General features: G+C 39.0%; 1 protein-coding gene across 6 annotated transcripts in view; it reads right to left on the bottom strand.

Moving 5' to 3' along the window:
• Positions 1 to 15,015, bottom strand: part of MARCHF8 (membrane associated ring-CH-type finger 8) — a 157,138-nt gene that overhangs the window by 114,396 nt on the left and 27,727 nt on the right. The window contains exon 2 of one of the 6 annotated variants that reach the window (XM_063637435.1): positions 769 to 861. The exons of the other annotated variants lie outside the window; for them this stretch is intronic. The gene's annotated coding sequence lies outside the window, so the exon portion shown is untranslated. The remainder of the gene's footprint in view (positions 1 to 768; positions 862 to 15,015) is intronic. 6 annotated transcript variants of the gene reach the window in all.

Below are 15,015 nucleotides of genomic sequence, written 5' to 3' on the forward strand. Positions count from 1 at the left end.
TGCTTTATGATCCTGGAATCCATTCTTTTCAATTTTCTCCACCTAGAAAACACCTTTTACTGAAAAAACTATAATAAAAGCAAAAAAAGTTTTAGTCAATCATCAAAATAATAACCCAAGACCAAATTTAAAGTAACATAAACGTAAATCAGGAATAGTTTTTAAAGTCAGCTATCACGTCTTAGAGATTTTTACTTTATTTTAAATCCCTTTGGGAAGACCTAGAATATTTCATTCATTTAACCTAAGCAAACAAATGGACAAGCACGTATTCTCATAGTCTGACCCAATTTTCCGAGCATCTTCCAAGTGCCAGGCTCCACTAGGAACTGGAAAATTTTAGAAGTGAACTGGTGCTATCATTCCTCCCTAAAATAGATTAGTGAATGCCCAGAAAATAAAGAATGCTCACATTTAAGCTACTCTCTAACAATGTGCATATTTCTGCTACTACCAGTTGAGTTGTATACATTATTAAAAACCTATTGTTTAATCTCCAAACCTGTTTATGTCAGTTGTACTCATTCTGCAATGGTATAATTTAATTGAATACTATATAAACTGATCATAAATGGACAAACATGTGGCTACAAAAGTAAGAAGTTACTATTTCTATAAAACCTAAGTTGAATACTTTGGAAAACATCCATACAGGCACATTACTTTCCTTAAAAGTTTTTGACAAATTGAGTATATATAAAACAACTATAAAAGACTAGAAAACAATACTAAAATACCAGAATCCTGCCCAGGTGCAATGGCTCATACCCGTAATCCCAGTACTTTGGGAAGCTGAGGCAGAAGGATCACTTGAGGCCAGGATTTTGAGACCAGTCTGGGCAACACAGCAAGACCCCATCTCTACAAAAAGAATTTTAAATTTTAAAAAAAAGATAGAATTCTACGCTCTGACTGCTTCAAATGTTCCTAAAGTCTCAATCTACTTTAAACAGAGTAAAACGAGAAAACACAGAAGCTACTCTATAAATGTGGTTTTTACAAGAACAATAATACAGAACTGAGAAGACCCATAATACTCAAAGAAAGATTACTACCCTAGATCACAAGACTGGCCTTTTGCATCCTCCACTATTCCCAGAACAATCCATCAGTAGCAGTAACATTACACTTGAATACTTCCTGAAGTCAAGTTGTTTTATTTAAAACTGAAATATCCCTCTAAAAGACAACAACAACAAAAAATAAGTATATATGTACAAGGTATTCACTGCAGCACTATTTCTTTTTTTTTTTTTTTTTTTTTTTTTGAGACAGAGTCTCGCTCTGTCGCCCGGGCTGGAGTGCAGTGGCGCAATCTCGGCTCACTGCAAGCTCCACTGCAGCACTATTTCTAACAGCAGGACACTAAAGACAATCCAAATGTCCATTAATATGGGACTGACAATAAACTATGGCAAATTCACACAATGAAATAGAAAAAAAGGCATGAAGAATGCCTCTATATACTTCTATGGAGTGATCAGCAGGAAATAAAAGGAAGACAGAAAAGCAAGAAGAAAATTATACATAGTGTGCTACCATTCACCTAAGATGGGATTAGGAGGCAGAAACTATATGTGTGTGCACGTGCATGGACATGCATACACACACACACACACACACACACGCTCATATGTTTTAAATGGAATGCAGGAAACAAAAATAGAGGGAACCACAATCAGAGCTAGATTTTTCTGATTCTGCCTTGTTTTACACATTTAGCTCTGGAACCATGTATATGTTTTCCATAATTGTTTAAAAAATAATTGAAAAACTGTCATCTCTAAAATTCAAAAGCAAAGTGAAATGACCCTAAATATTTATTGAATTGGTGGTATAATCATGCAAAAAGGAATTATTTCAAATGACTTAAAACAGTTTTACCAGACATCCCCAGAGGAATCTATCCTAAAAATGAAAAGAATTTGGGAAAGTGCTTTTAATTCTTAAACTATTTTCAGTAATCATATTGTTAGCAGTAACACTGACAAGTAATGGTATCAATATGATTATGATCAAGAACCAAAATTTTCAGCATGAGACAAATATAAAATTAAAGAAATTCAACATCATCATCTATTCCTAAGTTTATACTGGAAAAATCAGTATGAAACTCATAAAATACTTTACCTTAAAAATAACATATTTCCTAGCCCCATTCACTGAAAAGGCCTAGAAGTAACAACCAATCTGTAGTTTCCAGACTGTGGTCACTAAATATAATTTCTCTCTGAAAGGAACCAGGGCTGGTTAAAGAAAGGGATAATTCCAGATCTACGGCTAATGTACAAGATGAGCCCGGACATCTTGTCACACAAGAAAGCAAGAAGCCATCAGAAGCACTCATGCCAAAATGACCCAGGAGCTAATGTGAAGGCACTCCCACTGGCCAAAGAAGGGACAACTTGGACCAGGTGCAGTGGCTCATGCCTGTAATCTCAGCTCTTTGGGAGGCCGAGGCAGGTGGATCACCTGAGGTCGGGAATTCGAGACCAGCCTGACTAAAATGGAGAAACCCCATCTCCAGTAAAAATACAAAATTAGGGCCGGGCGTGGTGGCCCACGCCTGTAATCTCAGTACTTTGGAAGGCCAAGACGAGCGGATTGCCTGAGGTCAGGCGTTCAAGACCAGCCTGGCCAACACGATGAAACCCTGTCTCTACTAAAAATACAAAAATCAGCCAGGCGTAGTGGTGCGTGCCTGTTGTCCCAGCTACTTGGGAGGCTGAGGCAGGAGAACTGCTTGAACCTGGAGGCGGAGGCTGCAGTGAGCCAAGATTGCACCACTGCATTCCAGCCTGGGTGACAGAGTGAGACTCTGTCTTCAAAAATAAAAATAAAAAATAAAACATTAGCCGGGCGTAGTGGTGCATGCCTGTAATCACAGCTACTCAGGAGGCCAAGGGAAGAGAATCACTTGAATCTAGGAGGTAGAGGTTGCAGTGAGCTGTGATCATGCCATTGCACTCCAGCCTGGGCAACAAGAGCAAAACTCTGTCTCAAAAAAAAAAAAAAAAAAAGGCACAATTTGATCATTAATAAGAATAATTGTGGCTGGGTACACTGGTTTGTGCCTTATAGTCCCAGCTACCTGGGAGGGTAAGGAGAGAGGGTCACTTGAGACCAGCCTGGGCAACACAGTAAGACGCTGTCATTAATTAATGTAATTAACTCATTAAAGAATAACTGCAATGAACTTAAGAAATCATCAAACATATTAAATTCACATGTTGGCTGGGCATGATAGCTCACACCTGTAATCTCAGTACTTTGTGAGGCCGAGGTGGGAAAATCTCTTGAGGGCCAGGAGTTCAAGACCAGCCTGAGCAACATAGTGAGATTCCCATCTCTCCAAAAACGATTTCTTTTTTAATTAGCTGTGTTTGGTGGCGCATGCCTGTGGTCCCAGCTACTTGGGAGGCTGAGGCAGGAGGATCGCTTGAGCCCAGGAGGTTGAGGCTGCAATGAGCCATGATTACACCACTGTACTCCAGCCTGAGTGACACTGCAAGACCCCATCTCAAAAAAAAAAAAAGAAAGAAAAAGAAAAGAGTATGTATTTATAATGATATTTTTTAAATAAAGGAAAAAACACTGGCCATTTTTGGAAATGCTAGGGACCGTCCAAGAGTTATAAGTAAAGAGAAAGAGTCACTCATTTAACCTGACTTCCCTGTATAAGCTATACCTCTGGGTAACTGAATAGTCTGTAAAAAGAAACTTCTCTATACTAGTATTCCAGCGAATAAATGAAAAAGGAATGATGAAATTAGAATTGCAACATCTTGCATGCCCATGATTAAATAATGGATCTATGTGAAGAATAAGTGGTCACTACTGTTTCAAAGCAAAAAAATCATTTCACAAAATGCATGTATAATAGTATGAGCAAGTGCACAAGATAAACAACATGATTTTTTCAGTAAATAACATTTCAAGAACAAAGAAAATAAGGAAAACCTATGGTTTAAAAGATATTGAAGAAAACCTATCAACAGAACGTAATGTGTGGACCTTCTTTAGATCCTGATGCAAACAAATCACAGTACACACAAACACACACACAAAACTGTGAAATAACTTTGGGATGATAGTGGTATTGTGTGATTCGTTCTAAGAAAAACAGCCCTTATCTTTCAGTGAAAGTACTAAAATATTTACAGATAAAATGAAAAGAACAAGAATGTACCCCCAAAAATGGACTGGGAGAGGAATATAAAGAAACAAAAGAGGCTATGAGTGGATGCTAGCTGCTGCCAGGCACAAGGCAGTTCGCTGTATTCTTCCTTTACTTCTGTGTATGTTTTAAATTCTCCATAATAAAAGTTTTGAAACTTTGACGTATGACTGTACGTCTGTATGCTTTAATAATAAAATGTTAATGGCATATAAAATTTTTCAGGATTTCCTGCTTTATGTTAAAACAGCTTCTCTGGTTCTTTCCGCAAAAGAGGCATCTGGGTGTCAAGTCCCTTATTTCTCTGAATTATCAACTTAAAGCACAGGGCCTGCTACCCAGGAAGTGCTCACTAAATGTTAAATGAATGAATTCTGTTTGCTATACTTCTCTGCTCTGCCAAACCTTCCAAAACCGTAATCTAGTGATCCAATTTGTAGTAAAGGATGAGTAAATAGAATCAAATATTAAAAAGACAAAAAATCCAAAACTCTGTACTTAACCTTTTAAGTCTATGTTCCATAAAAAAATGGTTGTTTTTTTCTTGTGGTAAAAAACACAAAACATAAAATTTATCAAATTAACTATCTGTAAGTGTACAGCATTCAATAGTGTTAAGCATATTCACATGGTTGTGAAACAGATATCCAGAATTTTTTCATCTTGCAAAACTGAAACTATACCCATTAAACAACAAAAGGTGCTTATTCTTTTTTTTTTTTTTTTTTTTTTTGAGACGGAATTTTGGTCTTGTTGCCTGGGCTGGAGTGCAATGGAACAATCTCGGCTCACTGCAACCTCCACCTCCCCGGGTCAAGCGATTCTCCTTGCTTCAGCCTCCCGAGTAGCTGAGATTACAGGTGTGTGCCACCACGCCTGGCTAATTTTTCTATTTTTAGTAGAGACAGGGTTTTGCCACCTTGGCCAGGCTGGTCTTGAACTCCCAACCTCAGGTGATCCACCTGCCTCAGCCTCCTAACATGCTGGGATTACAGGCGTGAGACACCACGCCTGGCCCAAAAGGTGCTTATTCTTAATACGTCCTACCCATTGTCTATTCTGTCCTACACAGACCTCTAGCTACCACAAACTTTCGAAGTATTATCTCTGACAATATACATTGTGGATCACCAGCACAATAACATCAAATAGAAAACAACCAGTCCTTAAAGAAAATAGGAAAGGTCTGAAGTCTGACCGTGAACAGAAGACCATATGACCTCCTGTGCAGAAAAAATGAAGATAGGGCTGGAATGTGGTTTCAGGGTCACTCTAAATGGAAGTAAGGAACCAAAACAGGAAGAGGCAGGCCCACAGCTAAGAGGAGGCCGCACGGGCTGCAGAAGGACTCATTCCATGTCTGTATTTAACAAAGGCTTACCACTGCTTAGGCAGCCCCATAACAATGATGGAAAGGCCCCTGGTAAGCACATAGACTCATAGGTGCCTTAGATCAGGTACCTGGGGAAGCACTATGAGTCTCATTCAAAAGACTTTTAGTTAAATATGCTTATGCAGGCCTACAAAAAAAAATGACTTAGCTATAAATGTGGTAATAATAACTTAGTATATTATGTAAGAAATGTCAATGATCAGTATCAGTGACCAGTGATAACTGATATTTTTCCATGTGTTACTATAGTTCTAATTATCTTTGGTAATAGATGAACTCTTAGTCAATCACTCCTTTTTCAAAATCACTTTCATACATTATTCTTCAGAAGCATGACTCCTAGCCTGAGTCTGCACTGGGACAACTCCAGGAAAGATAGAGATTTTGTACATGACTGAGGATACTAGCAGGGTCAAGGCAGACAAGGACCTGTTTACCAAAAGCACCTAGAAATCTCCAGGGGGCAGGGATCTTGGGGAACGGACATTCATTCTACAGCAAGAGTCCAGGTTTAATCCAAAGAAAGCCACAGACCATGAGAAGACAGTAGCGGCTTGGAGGACAACATGGTATCTGTCATTCACACTATCCTACATAAAAGCAAGGGATGATAGTGGTATTGTGTGATTTGTTCTAAGAAAAACAATCAAATTAAAGACACTCTCAAAAGGCTCTGAAGAACAGTAACACTTCAAGGAATCAGCAGCACGGAAAGCAGCAGCTGTTGCCACAGGACTGACAGCAGCATGGGTAACAAGAAACATCCTGATGGCCACAGCCATGACAGTTGACCTAACAACCAAATGATCTTTGCACTGACAACAGTGGCTGCGCTTCTGGTGCCAGGTGCAGGGTGGTGGCTCTCAGTTCTGCCTCCAGCACTAGCAGGCTGTGTGTACATACAAACACACATATGTGTATGTATGTGTAACACCCAGCTACTGACAGTGAGACCGGAGAGCACGCGGGGAGAAAATGGGAGTAGAGGTACAAAGGATCTTTCACCTTTTCAATATTAACTGTTTTTATAATTATGTAGTACCACAAATAAAACTTCTATTTTGAATAAATAGAACAGAACACATTGAGGCCTAAACGGAAGAAATATGTAGTAAAATCAGAAAAAAGAATTTATAATAAAGTCCCACTTGTGCTTTGACAATTCTTGCCTTTTAAACCAAGTAATATTCCAAGTAAATACGTATTTAAAAAAAGAAAAGATATAGTTTAAGATGTAGTAATTTATGGCAATTTCAATTATTTAGAAGGAATATGAATTTTAGGAAAGGAATGAATAACTTTAGCCCTGTCATCATCTGGAAATTATAAGTTGGTAAACATACCGTAAATCTAACCTGCCTGTATGCTTTTCAACTTAGGGCTGTGGGTAAGAATGAATGCCATAACATATGTGAAAATCACTTGCAAACTATACAGTGGTATGTACATAGATGATAGTTAAGTGTCTACTGCCACAAATGTGCTATAATTTTTTTATCTGACTTTATATTACAGAACACAATATAATGAATTTTTAAGAAATACAATGGTCCCTAAGGCTATTTCTTTCTTTTTTTTTTTTTTTTTTGAGACGGAGTCTCACTCTGTTGCCCAGGCTGGAGGGCAGTGGCACAATTTTGGCTCACTGCAACCTCTGCCTCCCAGGTTCAAGTGATTCTCCTGCCTCAGCCTCAGCTGAGATTACGGGCATGCCCCACCACGCCCAGCTAATGTTTGTATTTTTTCGTAGAGACGGGATTTCATTGGCCATTTGTTATATTACTAATTCATACACATAAGAATTTGTTTTCATTTAATTGAAGATGCTCTCATGTATACTGATATTTAAATAAACATGAACATTAAATCTTTGAGATTAAAACCTCTATAAATATAACTGGAAACCTGCAATTCCTTCTTGGCTAGAAACCCATAAACAAAAAAAATTCCAAGTGTGCATGCATTAGACTCACAATGGTTTTCATACAAGAATGTATGGCATAAAAATTTTTAATTCACCAAATATATTTGTGCAACTGGGTCATTCATTTTCTAAGTTAGAGGCCTTTTATTTTTATATCCTTTGTGGCTTCGAAAAGAATTTTAAATACCTTGTAAGTGTACACACTAAGTATACATCACGGCACCCTTCCAAAGGAGGGGGCCTCGGCAGTGAGATTTGAACACAGAATCCTTAGTCCCTGCAACACACAAACAGGCAGCTGCTCCAAGGACAGCCAATCTGCTGGCTGGGGAGAGGCTAGTTAGGTAAGCTGGCAAATTAGGCACTAAAAGGGAGGTGAGGCTGAAAGAATATATGAAGGAAGATCCTCAAAGATTCACAAGCAAAGATGAGGTGAGAGGGAGCTGAGAACCAGAAAAACGAGATATGAAATAGAGAAAAGATAATGTTGAAGATGAGGAAGCCTTCTGGCTGTAGGAGATCCATCAGGGTGGTAGAACAATTGCAGAAAGATGCAAACCTTCTTGGAAGGCCAGGAGGTTTTACAAAAGCTTTGGAAAATGATTTGGCTGAAGGCAGCTAGACTCTCTTATCCGGTGCCTGAAAGCTTAGGTTATATAACAAGGGGATGTAAAAAAACTGATCTAGATAAGTTAGTTTACTTAGGCCTCGGAACCTGGCCTTTCATCATCTGCACACAGGACTGCTCTCTCTGGGGAGGGTGACCATGTTGATTACCCACAAGTGTGTTGATTCAAAGCCATTGTCATTAAATCTGTGCTGAATAAATGCCCGCAGTGCCAGCTTGTCAGGGCCGCAGCTGCTGACTCTTTACAGCACCCTCCTCGGGGTCTGTGAGCAGCCTGGTCCCCTAGCCTGCTCCCCTAGCCTGCTCCCCTAGCCCGCTGTTTCATTGGATACCTGCGTGTGAGTGCATTTTTTCATCCGTCGTTCAGCCAGGGTCTGCGGGTCGGACCCCGCATCTGGCCTCGTGGGAAGAGTGTAGCAGACATGAAGAGAACAGCAGAAACGCAATGAGCAGTAAGTGTAGCTGCTCCCTAGAACTGTGTTGGATCCTGACAGCCATTCAGCTCCAGTTTCCTTGTGATCTGAAAATAAACACTTTATTCTTAAAGAACACTGATGTGAGTTTCTGTTCCTTAAAATCAAAAAAGCCTCGTATAAGATACATACAAGGATAAGATATGTTTAAATATGCAAGGGAAATAAGGCAAAGAGAAAAAGGAGTATAAAAAAGGTAACAGTCCTTTCCCAGTTCTTTATGATAAAACCATGTCATCTCCATACACAGGAAAAGAATTTCACTTCTCTATGATGGCAGGGCACCTGTCTAGTGCATTCAAATATGGTAATAATGAAATCTGTCAAAAAGGGAATAAAAATAAATCTGGAAAAATAAGCTCATAATAAAAAAATTACTATATACATAGAGAAGTAAATATGAGTGAGAGCAAGCAGAAAGAACAAACATCAGATAGTGCCTTCACTATCATTTCAGATAATGTAATTATGAAACAGATTTTTTTTTTTTTTTTTGAGACAGACTCTCGCTCTGTCAGCCAGGCTAGAGTACAGTGGCATGATCTCGGCTCACTGCAACCTCCATCTCCTGGGCTCAAGCAATTCTTCTGCCTGAGCCTCCCAAGTAGCTGGGATTACAGGCGTGTGCCACCACGTCCGGCTAATTTTTTTGTATTTTTTAGTGGAGACAGGGTTTCACCATGTTGGCCAGGCTGGTCTTGAACTCCTGACCTCAGTAATCCACCCACCTCGGCCTCCCAAAGTGCTGGCATTACAGGTGTGAGCCACCACGCCTGGCCGAAACAGATTATTAAATAGAGAATTATTTAAATAAAGAAATTTTAGGCCAGGCGTGGTGGCTCAAGTCTGTAATCCCAGCACTTTGGGAGGCTGAGGCAGGCAGATCACAAGGTCAGGAGATCAAGACCATCCTGGCTAACACGGTGAAACTCTGTCTCTACTAAAAAATACAAAAAATTAGCAGGGCGTGGTGGAGGGTGCCTGTAGTTCCAGCTACTCAGGAGGCTGAGGCAGGAGAATGGCATGAACCCAGGAAGCAGAGCTTGCAGTGAGCCAAGATGGAGCCTCTGCACTCCAGCCTGGGTGATGGAGCCTCTGCACTCCAGCCTGGGTGACGGAGCAAGACTCCGTCTCAAAAAAAAAAAAAAGAAATTTTAAAATGAGCAAACAACAAAGTACTAAAAAGAGCCAGTTTCAAACAATAAAACATTGCTTTCACAAATTAAAAATCTAAGTATTAAAATGAAAACCAAATGAGTTAATTAAACAGCATATTAGTCACAGCTAAGGAGAGATTACCAAACTACATGCCAAATTGGAAGAAATTACTCAGAGTTAGGGAAATGAAAAATACTAAAGAGATTAAGGGACATCGAGAATAGACTGAGATGGACTCACATATGACTAGTTTGAGTCCTAGCAGGAAACAATACAGAGAATAGAAGAGAAGCAATACATGAAGAGGTAAGGGCTGAGAATTTTCAAAAACAGACAAAAGACTTAAATCTAGATTTAAGAAGCACGAGATACACCTACCAATATAAACAAAAAGAAATCCACCCCTAGACTCACAGGCATTGTGGTAAATCGCAAAATAAAGCCAAAGAAAAGATTTTAAAACACACAGAGTAAAGACAGAAGACAGACTACTACAATTAGCTCAGACTATAGAATTCTCACCAGTAACAAGCCAGCAGACAGTAGAATATTATCTTCAAAGTATCAAGGAAACTTGTCAACTGTCATCATATGCACAGCAAAACTATCCTTCAAGAACGAAGATGAAATCAAGATATTCCAAGCTAAATAACAGAGTTTATGACCAGCAGATGATCACTAAAGAAACCTCGTCCTTAGATAAGTTTATTTTTTTTAAAAAAAAAAGAAACTTCAAAAGAATATACTGTAGAAAAACAGAAAATGAGCTCAGAATAGAGATCTCAGACGTCAGATGAAATGACATTCAAGTATTAAACACGTAAGTACGTGTCAGCAAACATTCCCCATGCTAAAAATAATAACAATCGTTTGCAACAGGATTTAAACAGTAAGAAAATAAAAATCTCAAAAATCAGTGTTTAAGGTAAGGGCATGAGGAAGGGGAGGTCATTAAAGTACAGTTGACCCTTTGAACAGTACAGGTTTGCACTGTGCAGGCTGACTTACATGTGTTTTTTTTTTTTTTTAAAACCAAACATAGATGAGGGATGCAAAACCCACATATATACAGAAAGTCTCTCTCCCTCCCTCCCTTCCTCTCTCCTTCCCCTTCCTTCCACGACAGAGTCTCACTCTGTCACCCAGGCTGGAGTGCAGTGGCACCATTATAGCTCGCTGCAGCCTCGAACTCCTGGGCTCAAGTGATCCTACTGCCTCAGCTTTCCGGGTAGCTGGGACTACAGGCCTGCACCACCATACCTGGGTAATTTTTTTTATTTTTTGTAGAGACACTGTCTCACTTTGGACACTGTCTCACTTTGTTGTCCAGGCTGGTCTCAAGCTCCTGGCCTCAAGCAATCCTCCTGCCTCAGCCTCCCAAAGTGCTGGAATTACAGCCGTGAGCCACTGTGCCCAGCCTCGATTTTTCTTAAAGGCAGGTTCTGCTGGGTCAACAGCACGATATGAGCATATGCAGGCTGCAGTATACACGAGGGTTCTGGAACCAATCCTCTGTATATATGAGAGATGATAAAGTCTTTGTCTCAGCAGACAATTAAGATATTGATAAGGTTCATTCAGCTTTGTTAACGTAAGTCTATGATAATATCTCAAGAATAAACCACAAAAATACTTCCAAACCAATTCAGAGGAAAAATACCATAAGAAAAAAATCAAGTGAAAAAACCTTAATTGTATTTTTAAAAAGAACAAAAAAGAGCACAGAATGTGTAAACAGAAAGCAAAAAGTAAAATGGCAAATATTCATTACAAATATATCAATAATCATAATCTATGTAAATGAATTAAACTTGCCAATTAAAAGACAAATAAGATTATTTTATAAAACATAAATTAATTTCAGTTACATATTATTTACATAAGACATACCCAATGAATAGCACAAAAAGTTTAAAGTGAGGACTAAAAAGGTTAAGTAAGCACCAGTGAAAAGTTAACAAGAATTACCATATCAGAATAAGGCTGATTTCAGCTATTACCCACCGAAAGTAAGAGAAAGTTGACAACACATGGTCTTATTGAGCAAACAGGTAGGAAATCTCAGCAAAGAAATAAAAAGTGGCCAGGCGTGGTGGCTCACGCCTGTAATCCCAGCACTTCGGGAGGCCGTGGCAGGTGGATCACCTGAGGTCAGGAGTTCAAAACCAGCCTGGCCAACATGGTGAAACACTGTCTCTACTAAAAATTCAAAAATCAACCAGATGTGGTGGCAGGCACCTGTAATCCCAACTACTCAGGAGGCTGAGGCAGGAGAATCGCTTGAACCTGGGAGGCGGAAGCTGCAGTGAGCAGACTGTGCCACTGCACTCCAGCCTGGGCGAGAGTAAGATCCTGCATCATAAAAATAAAAATAAATATAAACATATATAACAACAATAGAACAATGACTGGGTAGGGAATGGAATTGTGTTATTGCAATTCTTAATTTTATGAGAAGTGGTATGTTAATTCTAAGTAGGCAAGGATAAGGATGCAACTGCTTAAAAAAAAAAAAAGTCATTAAATGGAATACTAAAAAATATTCAATTAGCCCTAAAGTAGAAAAAGAGTAGCAGGAAAAAAAAAAAGGACACCAGAAGACAAAGAGCAAACTAGTAGACCTAAACCCAACTACAGTGAATTCTCATTATTCATAGTAGTTATGCTCTATAAAGTCATCATGAACACTGAGTTACCAAATATGGAACCACTGCTCTTGGGAAAATAGTATTAAGTCCCTGCAAGCCTCTGGTCCTGCTACCTTAGTCAATTGATCAATACATAATCTTGTTTTAGATGTGTTTTTGTTTAAAACATCTCATTTAATATCTATTGTTAATTTACTTATATTAAACTCACGGCCAACAGCACTACAATTCTTGTCTGAGTGAAGCTTATCTAATACATGTATTTTCTCCATAGGCACATCACAGCCTCTTGCACTTGGGATCACCAGGTGGCACCTGAGCCCTACACTTGAGGGTCATTTTAAACAGCAAAGTCACCCCAAAAGAAGTATAAAAATGTGGAAAATGTGGCACTGAAGAGACTGGAAAAGAACCCTTTTTTAGATTTCTGTGGGCACACAGTAGGTGTATGTATTTATGAGGTATGTTAGATGTTTTGATACAGATAAGCAATGTGAAATAAGTACATCATGGAGAATAGGGTATCTGTACCCTCAAGCATTTATCCTCTGAGTTACAACAATCCAATTATACTCTAAGTTATTTTAAAATGTGCAATTATTATTGACTGTAACCATTTTATTGTGCTATCAAACAGTAGGTCTTATTCATTCTATTTTTTTTTGTACCCATTAACAATCCTACTTTCCCTTCAGCACCCCACTACCCTTCCTGGCCTCTGGTAACAACCCTTTTACTCTCTACGTCCATGAGTTCAACTGTTTTGATTTTTAGATCCCACAAATAAGTGAGAACACACAAGGCATGTCTTTCTGTGCCTGGCTTATTTCACTCAACATAATGATCTCCAGTTCCATCCATATTGCTGCAAATGACTGGATCTCATTCTTTTTGACAGCTGAATAGTAAGTACTCCACTGTGTACCACATTTTCTTTATCCATTCATCTGTTGATGAACATTTAGGTTGCTGGCAAATCTTAGCTATTATAAACAGTGCTGCAACAAAAATAGGAGTGCAGGTATCTCTTTGATATATTGATTTATTTTTGGTGGGGGGAGGGGAGGAGGGTATATACCTAGCAGTGGGATTGCTAGATCATATGATAGGTCAATTTTTAGTTTTTTGAGGAACCTCCAAACTGTTCTCCATAGTGGTTATACTAATTTCCATTCCTACCAACAGTGTATGAGGGTTTCCCTTTCTCCACATCCTCACCAGCATTTATTATTGCCTGTCTTTTGGATATGACATTTTAATTAGGTGAGATGATATCTCATCGTAGTTTTGATTTGCATTTCTGATGATCGATGTTGAGCACCTTTTCATATGCCTGTCTGCCACTTGTACATCTTCTTTTGAGAAATGTCTACTAGAATACAGTAAGAGACAGGGGTCTAGTTTAATTCTTCTGCATATGGATATCCAGTTTTCTCAGCACGATTTATTGAAAAGACTGTGTTTTCCCCAGAGTATGTTCTTGGCAACTTTGTCAAAAATGAGCTCACTGTACGTGTGTGGATTTATTTCTGGGTTTTCAGTTCTCTATTCTGTTCCATTGGTCTATGGATCTGTTTTCATGCCAGTACCATGCTGTTTTGGTTACTGTATCTCTGTAGTATAATTTGAAGTCAGGTAATGTAATTCCTCCAGTCTTGTTCTTTTGCTTAGAACAGCTTTGGCTATTCTGGGTCTTCTGTTGTTCCATAAAAATTTTGGGATTGTTTTTTCTGTTTCTGTGAAGAATGTCATTGATATTTTGGTAGGATTTGCATTTAATCTGTAGACTGCTTTGGGTAGTATGGACATTTTAACAATACTGATTCTTCCAATCCATGAACATGTAATATTTTTCCATTTTTTGGTGTCCTCTTCAATTTCTTTCATCAGTGTTTTATAGTTTTCATTATAGAGTTCTTTCATTTATTTGGGTAATTCCTAGGTGCTTTATTTTATGTGTGGCCTCCAAATGGAATACTTTTTTATTTCTTTTTCACATTGTTCACTGTTGACAAATAGAAATGCTACTGATTTTGGTATGTTAATTTTGTATCCTGCAACTTCACTGAATTTACCAGTTCTAATAGTTTTCTTGTGGAGTCTTTAGGTTTTCCCAAATATAAGATTGTATCATCTGTAAACAAGGATAATTTGACTTCTTCCTTTCCAATCTGGATACCCTTTATATCCTTGTCTTGTCTGACTGCTCTAGCTAGGACTTCTAGTACTGCATTGAATAACAGTGGCAAGAGTGGGCATCCTTGTCATATTCCAGATCTTGGAGCAGGGGTGTCCAATTTTCGGTTTCCCTGGACCACACTGGAAGAACTGTCTTGAACCACACATAAAATACACTAACACCAGGCCAGGCGCAGTGGCTGACACCTGTAATCTCAGCACTTTGGGAGGCTGAGACGGGCAGATCACGAGGTCAAGAGATCGTGACCAACCTGGCCAATGTGGTGAAACCCCATGCCTACTAAAAATACAAAAATTAGCTGGGTGTGGTGGCACGCACCTGTAATCCCAGCTACTTGGGAGGCTGAGGCAAGAGAATCACTTGAACCCAGGAGACAGAGGGTGCAGTGAGTTGAGATTGCACCACTGTACTCCA

This window comes from Symphalangus syndactylus, chromosome 4 (genome assembly GCF_028878055.3).
Source record: "Symphalangus syndactylus isolate Jambi chromosome 4, NHGRI_mSymSyn1-v2.1_pri, whole genome shotgun sequence".
NCBI lineage: Eukaryota > Metazoa > Chordata > Mammalia > Primates > Hylobatidae > Symphalangus > Symphalangus syndactylus.